General features: G+C 35.8%; 1 long non-coding RNA gene across 1 annotated transcript; it reads left to right on the top strand.

Moving 5' to 3' along the window:
- Positions 1–3023: 3023 nt before the first annotated feature.
- Positions 3024–7311, top strand: LOC126077151 (uncharacterized). The gene is made up of 3 exons (XR_007517665.1): positions 3024–3085; positions 5283–5671; positions 6291–7311. It is a non-coding gene; the product is annotated as an uncharacterized LOC126077151 (long non-coding RNA).
- The last annotated feature ends 11622 nt before the right edge of the window (positions 7312–18933 follow it).

Below are 18933 nucleotides of genomic sequence, written 5' to 3'. Positions count from 1 at the left end.
AACACCATGACATCAGTCAGACACACCTTAGTCTTCGAGGTGACATCTTTACTTTTCAATACTTTAAAGAGGTCTTTTGCAGCAGACTGGCCCGATGCAGTGCGTCATTTGGTTTCTTGACTACTGTTTCCATGGGTGTTGATTGTGGATCCAAGTAAAATGAAATCCTTGGAAATTTCAATTTTGTCTCCGTTTATCGTGATGTTGCTTATTGGTTCAGTTGTGAGGATTTTTGTTTTCTTTATGTTGAGGTGCAATCCATACAGAAGGCTGTGGTCTTTGATCTTCATCAGTAAGTGCTTCAAGTCTTCTTCACTTTCAGCAAGCAAGGTTGTGTCATCTGCATAATGCAGGTTGTTAATGAGTCTTCCTCCAATCCTGATGCCCCGTTCTTCTTCATATAGTCCAGCTTCTTGGATTATTTGTTCAGCATACAGATTGAATAAGTATGGTGAAAGGATACAACCCTGGCACATTCCTTTCATGAGTTTAAACCATGGAGTATCCTCTTGTTCTGTTCTAAAGACTGCCTCCTGATCTATGTACAGGTTCCTCATGAGAACAATTAAGTGTCCTGGAATTCCAATTTTTCACAACATTATCCATGATTTGTTGTGATCCATATAGTTGAATGCCTTTGCATAGTCAATAAAACACAGGTAAATATCTTTCTGGTATTCTCTGCTTTCAGCCAGGATTCATCTGACATCAGCAATGATACCCTTCTTCCCATATCCTCTTCTGAATCTGGCTTGAATTTCTGGCAGTTCCCTGTTGATATACTGCTGCAGCTGCTTTTGAATGATCTTCAGCAAAATTTTACTTGTGGGTAATATTATGATATTGTTTGATAATTTCTGCATTCAGTTGGACCACCTCTTTGGGGAAGAGTCATAAACATGGATCTCTTCCAGTCGGCTGGCCAGGTAGTTGTCTTCCAAGTTTCTGGCATAGGTAAGTGAACACTTCCAGTGCTCCATCCATTTGTTGAAACATCTCAATTGGTATTCTGTCAATTCCTTGAGCCTTGTTTTTTGCCAATGCCTTCAGCGTGGCTTGGACTTCAGTACCATCAGTTCCGATCATATGCTACCTCCTGAAATGGTTTAACTTTGACTAATTCTTTTTGGTGTAGTCACTCTGTGTATTCCTTCCATCTTCTTTTGATGCTTCCTGAGTCATTTAATATTTTCCCCGTAGAATCCTTCACTACTGCAACTAGAGGCTTGAACTTTTTCTTCAGTTTTTTCAGCTTGAGAAATGCCAATGTGTTCTTCCTTTTTGGTTTTCTACCTCCAGGTCTTTATACATGGACATATAGTATATATTAGAATTATATTAGAACATATACAGGTATCCCTCGCTTTTTGTAAATTTGCCTTACATCACTTTACTTTTACATAAGACCTACATTTGTACCTGTTTTGGCTAACTGAAAGAAATGTGAAGATTTTTGCTTTTACAAAATAAGGCAAAAGCGGAAATAACATTCAGTGTTTGTTTTGTAGCAGTCTTTAAAGAGGCAGAGCGCACCCTAAGCAGCTAGACCCTGAGCAGCCATAGTGGAGTCACCAAGCTCCTTCCCAGGGAACTACACTCAGCATCTCAGCATCGTATCATTCCTGCTTTTACTATATGTTAGTATTATTTGAGGTTTCATGTGCTACTTGGCAAGATTTGGTAGTTATGTTTTGGGTCTGAGAATGTTCAAAATCTTTTTAAATAGTAATTGCTTCTTTGCTTTATGCCATTTCAGTTTTGAAATGTTTCATAGGATCGCTCTACTTCTGGATAGCAGGGGAAACCTGTAGTACATATTAGAACATACGGAATATATTATAAGTATGCTAGAATATCTAATAGGTTTTTTGTGGGAATTTTTTAAATTTAAATGAATAATATACTATAGTACCTCCATCTGTCTTAGTTATCGAGTGCTTCTGTAACAGAAATACCACGGTGGATGGCTTTAACAAACAGGAATTTATTCTTTCACAGTTCAGGAGGCTAGAAGTTTGAATTCAGGATGCCAGCTGTAAGGGAAGGCTTTCTCTCTCTGTTGGCTCTGGGGGAAAGTCCTTGTCATCAATCTTCCTCTGGGTCTAGGAGTTTCTCAATTCAGGGACTCTGGGTCCAAAGGACCCCTTCTGATCCCAGCTCTTGTTTCTTGGTGGTAGAAAGTCCCTTCTCCTCTCTGCTCTATTCTCTCTTTTATGTCTCAAAAGAGACTGACTCGAGACACAATCTTATCCTGTAGATTGAGTTCTGCCTCATTAACATTATAGAAGTTAGGATTGACAACACATAGAATAGTCACATCGGATCACAAAGTGGTGGACAACCACAAAATACTGGGAATCATGGCCTAGCCAAGTTGACACATATTTTGGGGGGACATGATTCAATGCACAACACCATCTAAACTGTGCCTCTTCACTCTGCTTTTATATTTTTAACATTTATCCATGTTGCTCCTTGAACCTAGTTATTTTACTTTAACTGAAGGTATGATAAATCATGATATCAAAATCAAATAATAAACTAGGGTTCCCATATGATCAGTGAGATTCATACGAGATTGACAAGGTCCATTCAAGGCTTTTGCAGGGAGGTCTGCAAACATTTTTTATTTTCTACACCATTAGTTAAAAAAATGAGGATTAACCCCAATCTAAGCTTTTTTTTTTAAGCATATTTATTTATAAATAATATGTGTGTGTGTTATTTAAGTATCTAACATTTACCCAAACTAAAAATTATATAAGAAAAGGGAAAGTTATGCAAATAGAATTTTCTAGCTCCACCAATGGATAATGTTGTACACTTTTTGTGTGCATGTTGAAGTTGGGGTTTCACTTCTGATATAAATAATCTAAGAGAAGGAAGAGTAAGGGTGTCAGACAGAGTAAGCCAATAGACACTTATCCTTAAGAACTTTGCAACCATTCTAGGACAAAACATTTTAGAATAGGAAAGACGCTTTTTTAAAAAAAAATAATTCAAGTAAATATAAAATAAATAAACCATTTTTCTTTTTTCTTAGCTGAAAGTCATTTGAAGCAACTCCTATGTGTTTGGTCTTGAGGTAATATTTTGAACATTTAAATATAATTAAGGTTTAAGTCTTATAATGTTACATTATTTTTAACGAGTTTGAATTCACAAATTTTCCAAGGTATGACAAAAGATGACATAATGAGTTCAACCACTTTTTAAGACCTATATTTCAGTAAGTGTATCTGAAGTCATTCTTGACACTGATGTATATATTTCCATCTTCCTTTAATGGCCACCTTGCCATAGAATCAAAATGTGATAAAAGTTTTCAAGCAGGGATTAAATTAGAAACCCAATATACACAAAACCTCCAATAAATCACTCATTACTAATCACTTAATATTTGAATAAAGTTTCTTGAATAACTTCCTATATTTATTTATATTCAAATTACATTTCTATTTTCGGTAACTACTGATTTCTGGTATATGTGTCCCAAACCATCATTTCCTTAATAAGGATGACTCATTTTTCATGTACATTTATTCATAATGGAGGAAGTATAGAGATTAAGGCATAGACTCATAAGGGTCTCATTCTCAGCCCCACACTTCCTAACACTCCACAGCCAATTAGCTTTCCGAAGCCCCAGGTTCCTCATTTTCCAAAAGAAGATAATGACTTTCAAGCTTATAAATTTACATAAAAAGAGGTGAGAGAATATTATAAAGAATGCAGCATAACAAAATCACTCAAAAATGCTTCATCTTATTCAAATTATTATTAAGACATTTAAGAGGACATAAGTCACCACTCACAAATAAATTATAACTCGGAGACATTTTTAATCTATGCACAAGTGAGTAGTCTTTAAATATATACATGGTTTAATACCTTCCATTCAGTTTCAACAGTTTTGTACTAGCTATTTTATGCATATGTGACAAAATTAAATCTCTGAAATATTAATGTCAATTTTTTGGAAAAAAAAGTTAAAAAGTAATTATTAAATAATTGGTGAGAAAAATCAATGAACTAATTAATTACCTCAATCTGATAATTACGTATTATCATCTGCAAGTCTCTAACTCTTTTGACTATAATAAAGACATTATAAGCATTTCTCTCAGAACAGCTATTAGCATTTCAATGTTTAAATTTAACGCATTGTAAACACATAGGCTGTTTTATTTATTATGCTCTTTTTTTGTTCATTATATTAAAATATAATTGGAATCACATCTTTTAGCTTGCAGAAAAATGGATTTATGAAAAGAATTGTAATTATTATTGTAATTTTTTCAAAAATGTATGTTAATCTTAACTGTATATTTCACAATTTTAACATAATACTGGCAAGAGGGAGCTAGGAAAGGTTTGTGTGGGTTTGCAATCTCTAAGAAAGAACCTCAAGGATGGGTTCCTGTAATAAAATATCATAAGCTCACCATCGAAGATTGTGTGTGGGCAATTTACTTGTTTAACATATTGTCAAATGTTTTGGCCACAACTGCTTTAAGATGGAACATATCATGGTCTCCATGATGTCTACTTCTCCATCTGGGTCCCATACACATTTGAATTTACAGCATTTGTGAGGATAATCCTAGGAGAGCACAAACATTTCTGTCCTACTGAAAAGACTCATCTGAAAAATGAATATTTAAAAATGATTCTATATACTTCCCCAAATGATTTCAGTCACAATGTCTAGAAAATCTCAACTAAATAAGAAAAATAAGAGAATACTTTCTGATTTTTTCCTTGATTTTGTTGTAAACCTCCATGTTTCTACAACTCAGCCATGGCTTTACTACTACCCAATGGCTCATCCGGCTTGGAAATAATAAATGAAATTTTCATGCTGAACTTCTGTTGTAGGGATCCCATAGGGAGTATATTGTCTCTTTTACATCATCTTTACCTGGACTAGACAATATAATCCTATACACATGAACACACAAAAAATGATTAACATTTTGCCTAAAATAAAAGCTCAGATAGGACTATGGAGTCATTGTAGAAAGACAAAAGAAGCGCTATAGATCCAGGTATGCTTTACAAAGCAGATCCTCAGAAACTCCATTTAATTTTCAAAAATGATTAATCAGTTTCCTCGCCTCAAAAAGAAAAGCCCTTTTCTGAGAACATTTCTGTAAACACACCAGGTTGAACATCATGTGTCCAACCCAATGTCATGAAACATGCTGGGGAGTTTTTGAAGACGTCAGTAGATTTCCCAGTGATCTTCTCCTCCTTATAGTAAATTTCTTCTTCACCCACAGTCTTCATCAACAGACCACTTCTGGAAAAACTCAGGGTGGAAGTTTTTATCCTGACTGCCTTTTACCCACAAATCTTCAAAAGTTTCTGAGGAGGAAGGGAAGTGATATATGGAAGACAATCAGCCTTCACGGAAGAAAGAACTGGTACCAACATTCCAGGGGGAACAAAGACAAAAGCATTTGAGGATCCAGAATTAAAATCAGCAAACCACATGGAATAATATTGTTCTGTTGATCAGCATAGACATTTTATTTATTTTTTATTTTTCCCTCGGTATTTAAGTGAACATGAACATGATCTAAATGATGATTTATTGAACACCTGATTCTTCCTAATTTTATGGAGATCTATATACCTACAGTTTAGATACACCACTCATGGCTACAAGGTAATTTATCATTTATTTCCAAATGTAATAGATCATCTCTAAAACTATTTGTTCAAAAATATTTAATACACTCAGACTGAATATTTATGATAGGTAGTAGAGTTTAGTGGTTCAGTAGTATGGATACTGAAATCAGACCAAACACAATTAAATTCCACATTCAGTAATTAGTAACTATATCACTCAAGACAAATTCTTTAATTTCCAAGGGCATGATTTTCTCCTCTGTGAAACTGGGACAATACTATCATGACCTAATCGTGTTGCGAGTACCATATGAGATTATGTAATACATCTGTAAGCACTCAGTAAATGTTATTATTGCTGTGTTATTTTACATATCAATGGGCTTTTTCCTCCAATAAATTAAAATAACTTTGCTATATAAACCAAATAAAGACAGATAATCGACGGCAGTGGGTTAATTAACTATGGAAAAATATCCATTTTTGGCCTAACCCTCTGACTAGGTATAGAAGAGGTGAGAGAATACAGTTTTGAAAAGAATTTAGCATAAAGGAAGCACTCAAAAATTCTTGTTATTATTAAAATTAGTATTAAGACATTTAAGAGGACATAAGCCATCACTCGTTCATAAATTATAACTGTTACATTGCAGCTTCCAGTTCTGCGGATGTGCAATCTTCAGTGGAGCCTGAGGGTCCGTGTTTCTAACAAAATCCCTGATGATACTGATGGTACTGGTCTTGTGTAGCAAGGCAATCGAGAGAGATCAGGCAATCTGACCACCATTGCTCTGTCTTTATTCCTTCATCCTTCCAAAATCCAGTTAAAACTTTACTTGCAACTATTAACTCATCAAAAAAAAAGCAAGGATTTGGCTTTCTGACAAATCAAAAAAATTTCACTGAGTTAACATCATGAACAATACATAATTTGAATACAGAATTATAGCAGTGATGATAGTTATTCTGACTATATATATTACCAAGTAACTTAAAAGCCAAAAATTCAGTAACTACTTCCTGACAATCACTATATTCTTTTTTCTTTTGATTATTTTTACTACACAAAAAGGAAAGTTTATAAATTGTGTTAAATTAGTGGCATTTGTATTTAATCTATTAATGTAATTATATTAATTTACAGTGATTTAAAAAATAAGCCTCTCAGGAAATATCTCTCAAAAAAAGTAGATGAAAAACACATATATAAAGGACTGAAACACAAAAGACCCTAAATCCTTTCCAGTGCTTGAAACACAAAAGAAAAATGCTGTATTTTTTTCAATGTATATGCATATGATAATTCTTTCACTTTAAAAGGTCATTGCCTCTCAGGAGCTTATTTCAAGAAAAATTAAGATGCAGCCAAAAAGTAAATGTTGAAATTATAAAGCCATACAAACTCATTTTTCTTTCATGAGTCTGGTACACATTTTTAAAATACCAACTTAATATTATTTGTTTTTTTACAGATACAGATGGAGAAGTCAATGAAATCTGTCTAAAATGGTCTTGTTTCTTCTTAAAATTTTATTTCTTATTATGTATTAAAATGTCTCTCTGTTTTGCTTTCTATTTTTCAGACAGTTTAATTACAAAAGTAATGATTGTGTATTTTGGTTTTCTTCAGTTCTTCTTCAGGGAATAAAATTTATGTAAATGATTATTGTTAGAACTTAAAATATGTGATGATGACCATAAACCTTCTTGATGTACTTCATAAATGGACTGTGCACATTGTTTTCTTTTTATTGTTGTTTTTCGAGTTCCTAAAGCTTCTTCTTGAAAGTGTACAGGAAGTAGCAGGAGGAGATGGAGCCATCAGTCCTGACCCTCTTCCCACTCTCTTGTGTCCAAACTATATTTCATATCTCAGTGGAGGGCAGGGCAACCCTTGATCAATATCAAGGTGAGAAAGGAGTTTGACTTGCATTTTCCCTTTTCTCCTTCATTCCACCAGGAACCAAGTCCTATCCATTCTTTTCTCTCCATCTATTTTTTATCTGTCATTTCAATTCAATCCAACATGATGACTTTTTCCTCTCACTTTGGGGCATACTTATAAAAAATGTTTTGTTGTTCGTTTAAAATTGGTTAAAATCCTCAGAGGATATGGGAGAAAAACTAGGCTCCTCTTTATAGGTCTTCAAGTTAAAATTTTTTTTTCAGTTTACTTAAAAATACCCAATTTGTATGGTATTGCTGTCCTAATGCCTGGGTTGACGTAAGGCAGAATCACGGGATGAAGTTTGAACAAGGCTTAGTTATATTTGATTTTGGTAACATTCTTCCTTTCAGACATGCGTACATACACACTCATACACACAGACAAATAACTATACTTATTTCAACCTCTATCTCCCTTCCCTGTACTATGCTTGATTGTACCTCAACTTTCACCTCTACAAAAGGTCAAAGGAGAATGGAAATAACAACTTTTCTAACAGGAAAGGAAGAGGTAAAGTCTGAGATGATGGTGAAAATCTGACCATAATTAATTTTTAAATTATAGTAACATTAGGTGAACTAATTATTTCAGCAAATAAATGAGTGGTATCTGATAGCAAAGCACAGAGGAGAGACTGTGGTTCCAAAAAACCCATTGCCTCAAGTCAATTCCGACTCATAGCGACCCTATGGGACAGAGTAGAACTGCCCTGTGGAGTTTCTAAGGAGCGCCTGGTGGATTTGAACTGCCAACCTTTTGGTTAGCAGCCATAGCATTTAACTATTACTCCACCAGACTGTGGTTAACACATTTCAATTTTGACGAAAATCACCAGATAATTATGCAAAGTTGATCCACTCTAACAAATGGAATGGAAAAGCAGGAGGATGCAAACAAAGAAAAAGATTCAAGATTGATGTCTTCACCTCTCTCCAATCATGTTATTAAAGATTCATGGAAGCAAATGAATTTTCACATAAAAATATATGGAAAGTACTTCTTCACAATGTCTAATTACAATCAATGCAACCTCGCTGTAAGGTCTATTTCTATCACAAATTCCGCCTGAAGAAAGGAAACAGAACCTTTAGTGGCGGCTCTAGCAAAATCTCAAGGGCAGCCTTCATGCTTATGCCCTGGAAAAAGGGCGACATGGACAGGAAGTAAAAGCTGTCACTTTTCCATCAGCAATGTAATTTCATGTGCTTAGAATGTATTGTTGTGGTATTTAGTATTCCTACTGTACATGAGCCAAAAGACCTCAATCCTTTAACCTATATACAGAAATCAGTTTCCCAGACAGTGAATTCTCTTAATTGTTTCCCTGAGGTTTCCTATAAATCTGCCGCACAGTTCAAATTAAAAAGCTAGACACAGTAATCTAAGTACTTGGCCTTTATATGTCTAATTTAGTAAGAAAATTCCCTTATCTCTTTAACTCCAGCAATCCAAAGGGCCAAGAAAATAACAATACACAGAGGACAACTTTCAATGATACCAGGTCCAGTAATAATTATGAAATAGTCAAAAGTTTTCTTTAATGTCCTTAAGCTCATAGCCCTGTTCCCTTCTACTCTGCCATATGTTAACTCCCTTCCTGTTCTATTCCTGTCTACACCTGGTCTCACCAAGGTAGCTTAAGAATATGAAGGGCCTTTTACAAACCACTTCTTTCTGGGGGTGGTCTGTGCTTCCAGCTCTAACCTGATGAGGTTCTATCATTGGCATTTATTTATCTAGGTAAAAGTTTAAGCTTTTTTTTTTTTTTTCCCATGAGAAAAGGCAACACTAAAACAGAGCTCAAAGTTCTAATATAAAAAGATTGCATTTGAACACAGTTCAAAAGCTCTAACTGAAATGAAATCAACTCTTCTGGGGAAATTTCTGCCATCAATGAACAGATAATAAGTAAAACTCACAGATGGAAAATCACCTGACCTTTGCAATTGACAAGCCCTATAATGAGGAGCCCTGGTAGCTGAGGTTTAAGAGTTTGGCTGCTAACCAAAAGGTCAGCAGCTCAAATCCACCAGCCACTCCTTGGAAACCCTATAGGGCAGTTCTGCTCTGTCCTATAAGGTTGGTATGAGTCAGAATTGACTCAAAACCAATTTTTTTTTTTAGTATATAGATGACAATACATATTGCTCAATCATACCTTTGGGTATATACACAGGTGGCTGTCCTCTGATCTGTCTGTCCTTTTGGCTTCAGAATACCAACAAGGTCAGTATTGTCCACGAACTACTTTGAGTAATCCGCTGGTGGTTTATTTTGGATAAATTCCAGCCTCCTGACTTTTCCTCATGTCCTTGTTTCCTTTGGCTTTTCCCTGGTTGGCAATCAAGGTGTCTCTGTTCTTGTTTGTGAATGTGTCTTTGGCTTCTGCCGTCAGACTTATTTTTCTTGTACTAAACTTTAATCTTTGGCATATGCCTGGGTGAGCTTGTCCTTTGTTGTGACCTATTAGTCTGTGCCCTTCTTACTAGAACTCCTACGGAAGTTGGCTATTCCTCCTAATATTGTCTTTGGGCTTAGGGGATCATTTTGTAAGCTACTGAATTGACATTGAATTTTTTTTCTAGCATTTAACATTCTGAAAGCCTGCCACACTAAAAAAATATATATATATATATATATAATTATGTCTAGATTTAAACTGCAAAATATATTATTATTCTCACTGCAAAATATACTATTGTGTTGCCCCATTACTCAGGAAGTCCTATATATTAGCATTACTTAGCAAACAGTGAAAAACAAATGACACATACCCATTACATATTAGACTTCATAGTTAGATTTCAATAGACACAGAGCCCCTTCAATCAAAGTAGTTTAAATAAATTCTGAAAGGTATTTATACCTTCTTATTTTACTTACAGAAAAACTACCAACCATCCACACTGATGATTACCAGTGACCACTGTAACCACAAATCCACCAAGTATAATTTGTCCCTTAACCTGAGCATCTGTTTACCGTTGTTGTTAGATGCTGTCAAGGTGGTTCTGACTCATAGTGACCCCATGTACAACAGAATGAAACTGCCAGTCCTGCGCCATCCTCATGATCGTTGTTATGCTTCAGCCCATTTTTTGTAGTCACTGAGCATCTGTAGCCTCTCAAATGTCTTCAATATAACTTGTTGGCTAAGATTAAGCTTAGTAGCACTGTAGTTAAGTGATCAGCTGCTAACTGAAAAGTTGGTGGTTCAAATCCACCCAGTGACTCTGCAGGAGAAAGACCTGGCTATCTGCTCCTATAAAAATTACAGCCTAGAAAACCATATGGGTCAGTTCTACTTTGTCACACAGGGTCACTGTAAGCCAAAAATTGACTCACAGCACCTAACAACAAGATGAAGCTTGGGTTATGTACAGTGAGTTGTTTGGAGTATTTTCTATGGCATAGATTTAGCATGTCTGGATAATTTAGAATGCTGCATAATAAATAACAGTTTATGTTTTTAATTAGAATCAAAAAGAAAAGGAATTACAGTGAAGAAGAAAATAAAACACCAAGTATTGGCCTATTTGATAGAGACAGTGCCCTCATGTGGTGATGCTCAAGCAGATCCTGTATGTGTTTGTAAACCTCTCTAACCTGCTTTATAGCTGACAGGTAGTTACACCTTGTCATGGTGCCCAACCCATGCCTTTCGCAGTCATCACTGATTGATGTAACCTTAAAATCCACCTCAGCAAAACACTGTAAGTAACTACATGCAATCAGTTGTGACTGGCACTTAAGATAAAATTGTAATTCCTTTAATTAGGCACTAAAAACATTATGTAAGATACCCAAAACAATTGGATCCAACAGGGAATAGTAAAACTTAGGAGCCCTGGTGGCACAGTGGTTAAGTACATGACTGCTAACTGAAAGGTCAACAGTTTGACCCCACTGCTCCACGGAAGAAAGATATGGCAGTCTGCTTTCATAAAGATTACAGCCTTGGAAATCCTACAGGGCAGGTCTATTCTGTCCTATAGGGACTCTATGAGTTTGAATCTACTCTAGAGCAACGGGGCTTTTAAGAAGACTCATGTCTAATGTCATATTTCATTCATTTTCCTTACATTAAGAATACATTATCCATTTTTTATGCAAAAGACTTGTTTGTGCAAAAAAAAAAAAAAGCAAATAGGAAGAAAATCGAACTCTGCAATTATATCACCAACCACATTCGTTGTCTCTTTTCCTTCTTTCCTCTCCTCTCTCTCTTCCTATCTTTCTCTCTCTCGTGCACAACACACACACACACTCGCATCCCTTGCTTAATTGATAAACGTCAGAGGCCAACAAGATAAGGTCCTACTATATTTATTTGGATTAGGAAAATCTATGCTATAACCTCTGACTGCCTGCCATTAATACCTCTTCCTTCCTGCATCAGTTTCCCACAGATACCCCACATTCCAACGATCTTGAATCAGTAATTACTCTCCCAAAGTATCAAGCTATCTTATTCCGCACGAGTCCGCACATGATGTGCATTCTGTTTGGATTTTTTCATTCCACTTTATGTCAGCCTGGTGGACTCCTACTCTTTCTTCAGGGATGAACTAAGGAGCTCTTTGCTCTATAAAGTTGTTTTAGGTAACTTCATCCTTGATCCACATATCCTGATAAAACTGTACCACACATTTTTTTCACGTGTAATTCTCATATGTTAGACATAAGTACTCTGAGTATAGTATCTTTGGATCATTGCTACTGTTGTTAACTCTGTCAAGTTGGCACCGAATTCATGATGACTGCAATGACTTCATGCATAAGAGAATAAAACACTGCCCAGTCCTGCATCATCCCAACTATTGGCTGTGGAATGGACCGTCGGGATTCATCGGGTTTTCTTGGCTGCTTTTTGTAAGTAGATTGCCGGTCCTTTCTTCCTAGTCCTTCTTAGTCTGAAAGCTCCACTGAAATATGTTCAGCATGAACACAAGTCACCATTGACAAATGGGTGGTGATAGTACTAAATAAATAACATTGAGTTAAAGGAATAATGCCACCTGCATTTTAATGGGTGATACTAAGATTTAGCAAAAGAATAAACCATGAGTATCAAACTTTCAACAATATACCAGAGATGTTTGGAAGAAGTAAAAAATGCAGGATAGCAGGGCAATAGGCCTATGGGCAGTAGTTTTCCATTCTTCACTCATAAAGCTATCGTTTTTCTAAGTAACCTTTTTTTTTTTTTTTCATGTAGCCTGGTGATTTTCAGTCGGGGAGAAGGGTCATATATATGTGAATCATTTCGGAGATTTTTTTTTTCCCCCCAACTCTCCCGATTCTCTTATAGACTTCTCACTGGGGACTCAGGGTATGGCAAGTTTTTCTTAAAGAGCTTTATTGAGAATTATTTTTTTTATGATATGGTAAGCTATGCATTTTCTCATTTAGTGGCATTTACTTCCCATATATTATCTAAAGAGAAGTACATAATTTCCCTAATTTTACTGGGAAGGGAATGGATTCAAAGAACTTAATTAACCTTTCCTAAGTTAAATGGCTCCTAGGTGCCTTAAATGGGATTCAAACCCAAAGCTTTTTGATAGAAAAGCAGTGTTATCAACATACTATCTACACAATAAAACTAGGTGGATCTAGTAAACAATTTATGTACAAATTATTACAGTTGTGCATTAATATGAATTATCATCAATTATTGGGAATTACCCTACTCTGAGTTTTAACAGGGTCTTCTCTTCACAATGTTTTTACCCAAACAGCACTGACAAATTAAAAACTTCAGGTTTTGTCACTTGTGTGGGTGATGGTTTGAGATCCACAAATTTTGAAGTACTTCAGAAATCATACTTCATGAGCAGCTACAGTTTTTGGCAAAGTGTTGGGCCTTCGCTTGGCCTGGTGCTACATGGTGGTTACATTCCATGACCATTCCTCCTACCCCACCCGGCACGAATCATTGGACGGACTCTTTCCTTGAATTCTGCAGCATTTTGACATTTAAAAGAAGAGATCAATGTACCTGTTTTCTAGAAATTTTTTTTACCAAGAATTTTTAGTACATTGAAACTGCTGGAGATTTCTAAAACACATTCTCGTAACTGCACGCAATTAGCCCTAGGCAAGGTCTTCACAATCATTTATTTCTGAACAGGAAATTGTTTCTGGGTTTGCAAACAGAATTTTTGTCTAAAGGCTCATCTAATCTTCGAACCTAAAAGTCAATTCTCCAAAATGCTTATGAAATATAGAACTGGGAATTTCATTTCTACCACCCAACCTAAGTGACTCTCTCTTTCTTCAAAGACATTTTTTATATACTTTGTGCCATCAAGTTGATTCTGGCTTATGGGGACTCCATGTGTTGCAGAGTAAAACTGCTCATAGAGTTTTCTTGGCTGCAGTATTTATGGAAGCAGATTGCCGAGCCTTTCTTTGCACTGCAGAGTGTGTTCGAATCACCAACTTTTTGGTTAGCAGACAAGTGCAAACCATTTGCTTCATCTAGGAACATATTTTTATGGGGTAGTATTAAAAGCTTCTTCCAAAGTTTTGCCCAGAATTTGTACTTGGTTTTTCCAATTTTCAAAGACATCCTGGGCTTAAAATTTGCATGAAGGCACCAAACAAATGCAAATTGCTTGTTTCAGCAATAAGAAAACTCAATCAGCAAGCTTCACTGGGGCAAATAATTAGCAGTAAATTTTACCTTCCAGAGAAACCAGGATGAGTAATTACTGAAGAAAGAGTGTCCTAGGTAGTTAGGCTGATGCTGATTGAGGAATTCTTGTGATCACATAGGCCATGCTGGTTCACAATCCTTTCCCACAAATTGTTTCATTTGCCTTGGTTGTTAAGAGTCATTTCAGACCAACCTAACACTTATTCAAAGTCCAGGCTTAGACAGAGAATCTTATGTAAAAACCCAGCCTCATTACTCAATTTTAGGCTCAGACATTTTGCAAATCATTACATAATATTTACTCATGTACAACTTTAGTCTGCTTTACAGAGATTAGTTGCCAAGTTAAGAAATCCTTCTTGGTAATACTTTTCATCCATTTATACCTTCTTGGTTAGAATCTATTTTGTACAACTTTTAATTGATTTTTTATATCTTCGAGAAACATTTTTATAAAATTTTTGCCTTGGAAATAAAAGCATAAGAAAGTAAGATTTTTCAGGATATTGTAAAGAAGGTGTCACAACAGAAAGGAATATTTTAAGAATGAATTATCAATAAAGGATGAATTTTTTCAACTCTTACGTATGAATGGTACAACAGAATACAAAGTAAGAAAAATACATTTGTAGAAATGTAGGTTCATAACCATCAAACCCAGGCGAAAGAACCATTCAACTCACTAAGTGGGATAAAAAAAAGTATGAAAATGCAAACATTAAGGTTATAAAATAGGTCTTTGACAATTATGTGTTGCAGTATAGTTGGTTGTTAAAAAGATGACTTTGGAGCTATATGGGCCTTGATTAGGGGGCTCAGAAACCACATAACCTTGGGAAGAATTTTTAATCTCAGTGAGCCATATGTTACTCTCCTGTAAAATGAGAATATCAATATCTAAAACTCAAGGTTGTAATGAGGATTCATACAATTGAGCTAACATATAAATAAAGCAATTAGTATAATACCTGGCACAAACTACACGTTAAATAAATGATACATTATTTTTACTTTAATTAATATCATCACTGTCTTTCAGTGATAGGCACTGTGATGTTTTACAGAAGCGTGTTATTAAATGTCTGCAGGTATGTATACATAGCTATGTATGGAGAAAGTGAGAATGTGAGAGCAAGACTGTGCTCTGGAATGTAACTGTACTAATACTTTTAAATATTTGATGTGTCCAATGTAGTCACGAATTTAAGAAAGTAGAATTCATTGTAAGCAATATTACCATTTATCAGAAATCTCATGAAATTCTTATTTAATAAAAACAGAAATTGACCGGTAATTTACAAATGAATTCTGGAGACAGAATCTAAAATACACACTGAAGCAGATGCTTTATGAAGACACGATGTCAGTGTTTTCACAGTGTTTTACACTTCTGAAAGCAGTCCTGATGAGGAAAGTTGTCATAGCACCGGTTTATTAGTTCTTGACTTCTGTTGCTTTAAGTGATTGTTTTTTCAGGTGGAAGACAGTCTTGGAAAAGGAATAGAGAAAAATAAACTCCCTTCACTGAAATATGACCAGAACAAAAAAGCACTGTCGTTAGGTGACCTTTATGGTTGGCAGTCTTCACTGAGGGTGCTTCACAGATTTGGAACAACAGTCCTGGGTATATATCCTTCTCAGAAGGAGTTTCCTAAAGGTTTTAGAAAAAGCAGAAATAAATTGTATGTCTTAGGAGATATCTCTTAGAAAACTTCCAAATGGCTGGATAGAGACAAACTTTAGAAACTCCAGAAAAATGGAGAGACACTGAATATAACAGAATATTGTCAGAGATTATGTTATTCAAGAGATCAGGGGAATCTTTAACAAATAATTTGAAAGGAATATTCATCAAGAGTGTCATACAATTTATTTAGCGTATTTCAAACAGGCATGGAAAATTATCCAATATCTTGGTCCTGTGTAATTCCATAAAGCATGGTATTAAAAGAAACGTGTACTTTGGAAATAGACTCATGTTCAAATTTGAGCTCCACCACTAAAATACTATGCCACCTTGGGCAAATTATTTACCATCTGTCATGGATTGAATTATGTTCCACCAAAAATGTGTGTATCAATTTGGCTGGGCCATGATTCCCAGAATTCTGTGGTTGTCCTCCATTTTGTGATTGTAGTTTTATGTTAAAGAGGACTAAGGTGGGACTGTAACACCCTTACCAAGTCACATCCCTAATCCAATCTAAAGAGAGTTTCCCTGGGGTGTGGCCTGCACCACCTTTTATCTCTCAAGAGATAAAAAGGAAAAGGAAGGGAGCAGAGAGGGGGGACCTCATACCACCAAGAAAGCAGTGCCAGGAGCAGAGCACATCCTGTGGACTTGGGGTCCCTGCACAGAGAAGCTCCTAGTCTGGGGGAAGATTGATGAGAAGGCTGACAGAGAGAGAAATCCTTCCCCTGGAGCTGAAGTCTTGAATTTGGACTTTTAGCCTACTTTACTGTGAGGAAATCAATTTCTCTTGTTAAAGCCATCCACTTGTGGTACTCCTGTTATAGCAGCACTAGATGACTGAGACACCACCTTATTGATGATAATGATAACCTGCAGATTTTTATGATTAATTGAGAACATGTACTTAGAAAGCATAGCCTAGTATAAGCCATATGGCACTAAAAAACAAACTTTAGTTTCCCACATCTTTAAATATCTATGCCCTCAACATAAATCATGATCATTAGTATTACTGTATCATGTAATATACATCATGTAAAATATTTATGACCATGGCAACCAAGCTATCTTATTTGAGTGATTCAGGCAATACCTATTTTCTGAAGACATTAATACACTGGAGTCAGCTATTACTGCCTCTTAAGAGCCAATAGGTAAATGTTTAGGAATTTTACAAGCCAGTTGTTAAGCCATTTATAGCTTGAAATTGGCCATGGTGGGAGGATTTACATTATGGAATTTTGGAAATACTATAAATCAAGGGTTTTATTTATTTATTTGCTTATCAGAGTGCTGGTTTACCAGCACATCACTGTACTGCCTGAAGAAATGATAGAATTTGAGGAAAAGAATGGTTGGAAAAGCAATGGGTTCTCCTTACTAGTACTTTGCAATTAATATTTTCAATTTTTGTCAATAATATTTTTAATAAAAGAACTGATTAATTGATAATATATGCCCTTACTCAATTTTGGCCTAGGAGCCTTCGTCTACCCTAGTGTTCCGTGGATCTACTTCTAACATTACAGTGGCTGTTTGTTTTTTACTACAGTTCTACTGTACCAGCAGTTGCTGCTGAGATGATTTCAACTCCTAAAGACCACATGTGTGTCAGAGAAGAGCTGTGTTCCATAGGATTTCAATAGCTGATTTTTTGGAAATAGATTGCCAGGCCTTTCTTCCGAGGCATCTCTGGATAGACTCAAACCTCCAATTTTTCAGTTAACAGTCTATCAGGTTAATCATTTGCACCACCCAGGGACTCCAAAAGCCATCAAATTTGCCATGCTGAGCTCTATCAAGATAGATGCTTCTGTGTATTATGCTTTATTCATGTATTCATTCAGCAAATATTCAGCACCTACCTTTGCCAAGTTCTGGGGATGCTCAAAGTGCTTACAGTCTAACAATTAACATAACTAACACTGAGTTTATCATATGACCTGAGCAGTAATCATGTCAACGGCCCTGTGAAGTTTCCCCCATTTTCAGAAGGAAAAACTAAGCCTCAGAGAGTTTTAAAACTTGCCCACAATTCAAGAAGCTTGTAGTTGGCAGGGTTGGAATTAGAGCCAAGGCAGAATGACTCCAGATTCATGGTCTTAACCTCTATTCTATATGGTCCCTCTTTGAGATGAGGAAGTAGTTTGAAATAGGTAACAAATATATGCAATAAGCTGTGGAAGTGATGGTTTTGGGAAATTAAATTTCTATAGCTCTGGTTTATCCTGGTCCTAACTTGGTGCTCCACAAATGTATGCAGTGCTTAAATTTCTGTGAATTTTTTGCAAAATTTCTAGGTGCTTCTTTTTTTTTCTTACCCTGGAGAGATCTCTGCTCTTTCCCTGAAACTTGGATATTTTCTGTCAGAAATGTTTTGCAATGATAGAATGTGGAGCAAGTTTTCTAAACATCTTTATAAAAAGAATTACCAGGAAAAGTCTGCAATCATGGACACCATGTGTAACACCTTAAGGTTTTTCTGTTTAACTGTGGTATCAGGTAATATTGGAGAGTATTCAAAAAAAGCTCTGCTGCTAGCCAATAGGTAGCAGTTTGAATCCACCATCTGCTCCTTAGAAACCCTACAGGGCAGTTCTACTTTGTCCTATGGGTCACTATGTGTCAGAAATGACTGCACAACAATGGGATTCTATAGTAATTCAGAGCCAGCTAAGTGAAGAGAAATAATTAACACTTGATGAACTATGCTCAGGTCTTCATGTTACTCAGAGGTAATATTTTCGTGACTGAAGCTTTGGTCTCTGTCTCAGATTGAGATCTCCAGAAAGCAGAATCTGGGGTAGAAATTAGCATGCAGGAAACTTATAAAGTACTCCTGGAATTAACGCTCATGAAGGGAAAGAGAAGAAGCAGGAATGGGTAAAGTAAGAATCTCAGCTGCTATGAAGTCAACAAAGGTTTTAGTCATTCCCATGGGGAGTTCTGGATCTGGAACTGAGAGAGGCCTGGGTTTTAGTAGGTTAGTTGTAG

This window comes from Elephas maximus, chromosome 5, assembly GCF_024166365.1.
Source record: "Elephas maximus indicus isolate mEleMax1 chromosome 5, mEleMax1 primary haplotype, whole genome shotgun sequence".
In the NCBI taxonomy this organism is placed as follows: Eukaryota; Metazoa; Chordata; class Mammalia; order Proboscidea; family Elephantidae; genus Elephas; species Elephas maximus.
The sequence above is the reverse complement of the archived record's forward strand: the minus strand, read 5'-3'. Positions and strand labels throughout refer to the sequence as shown.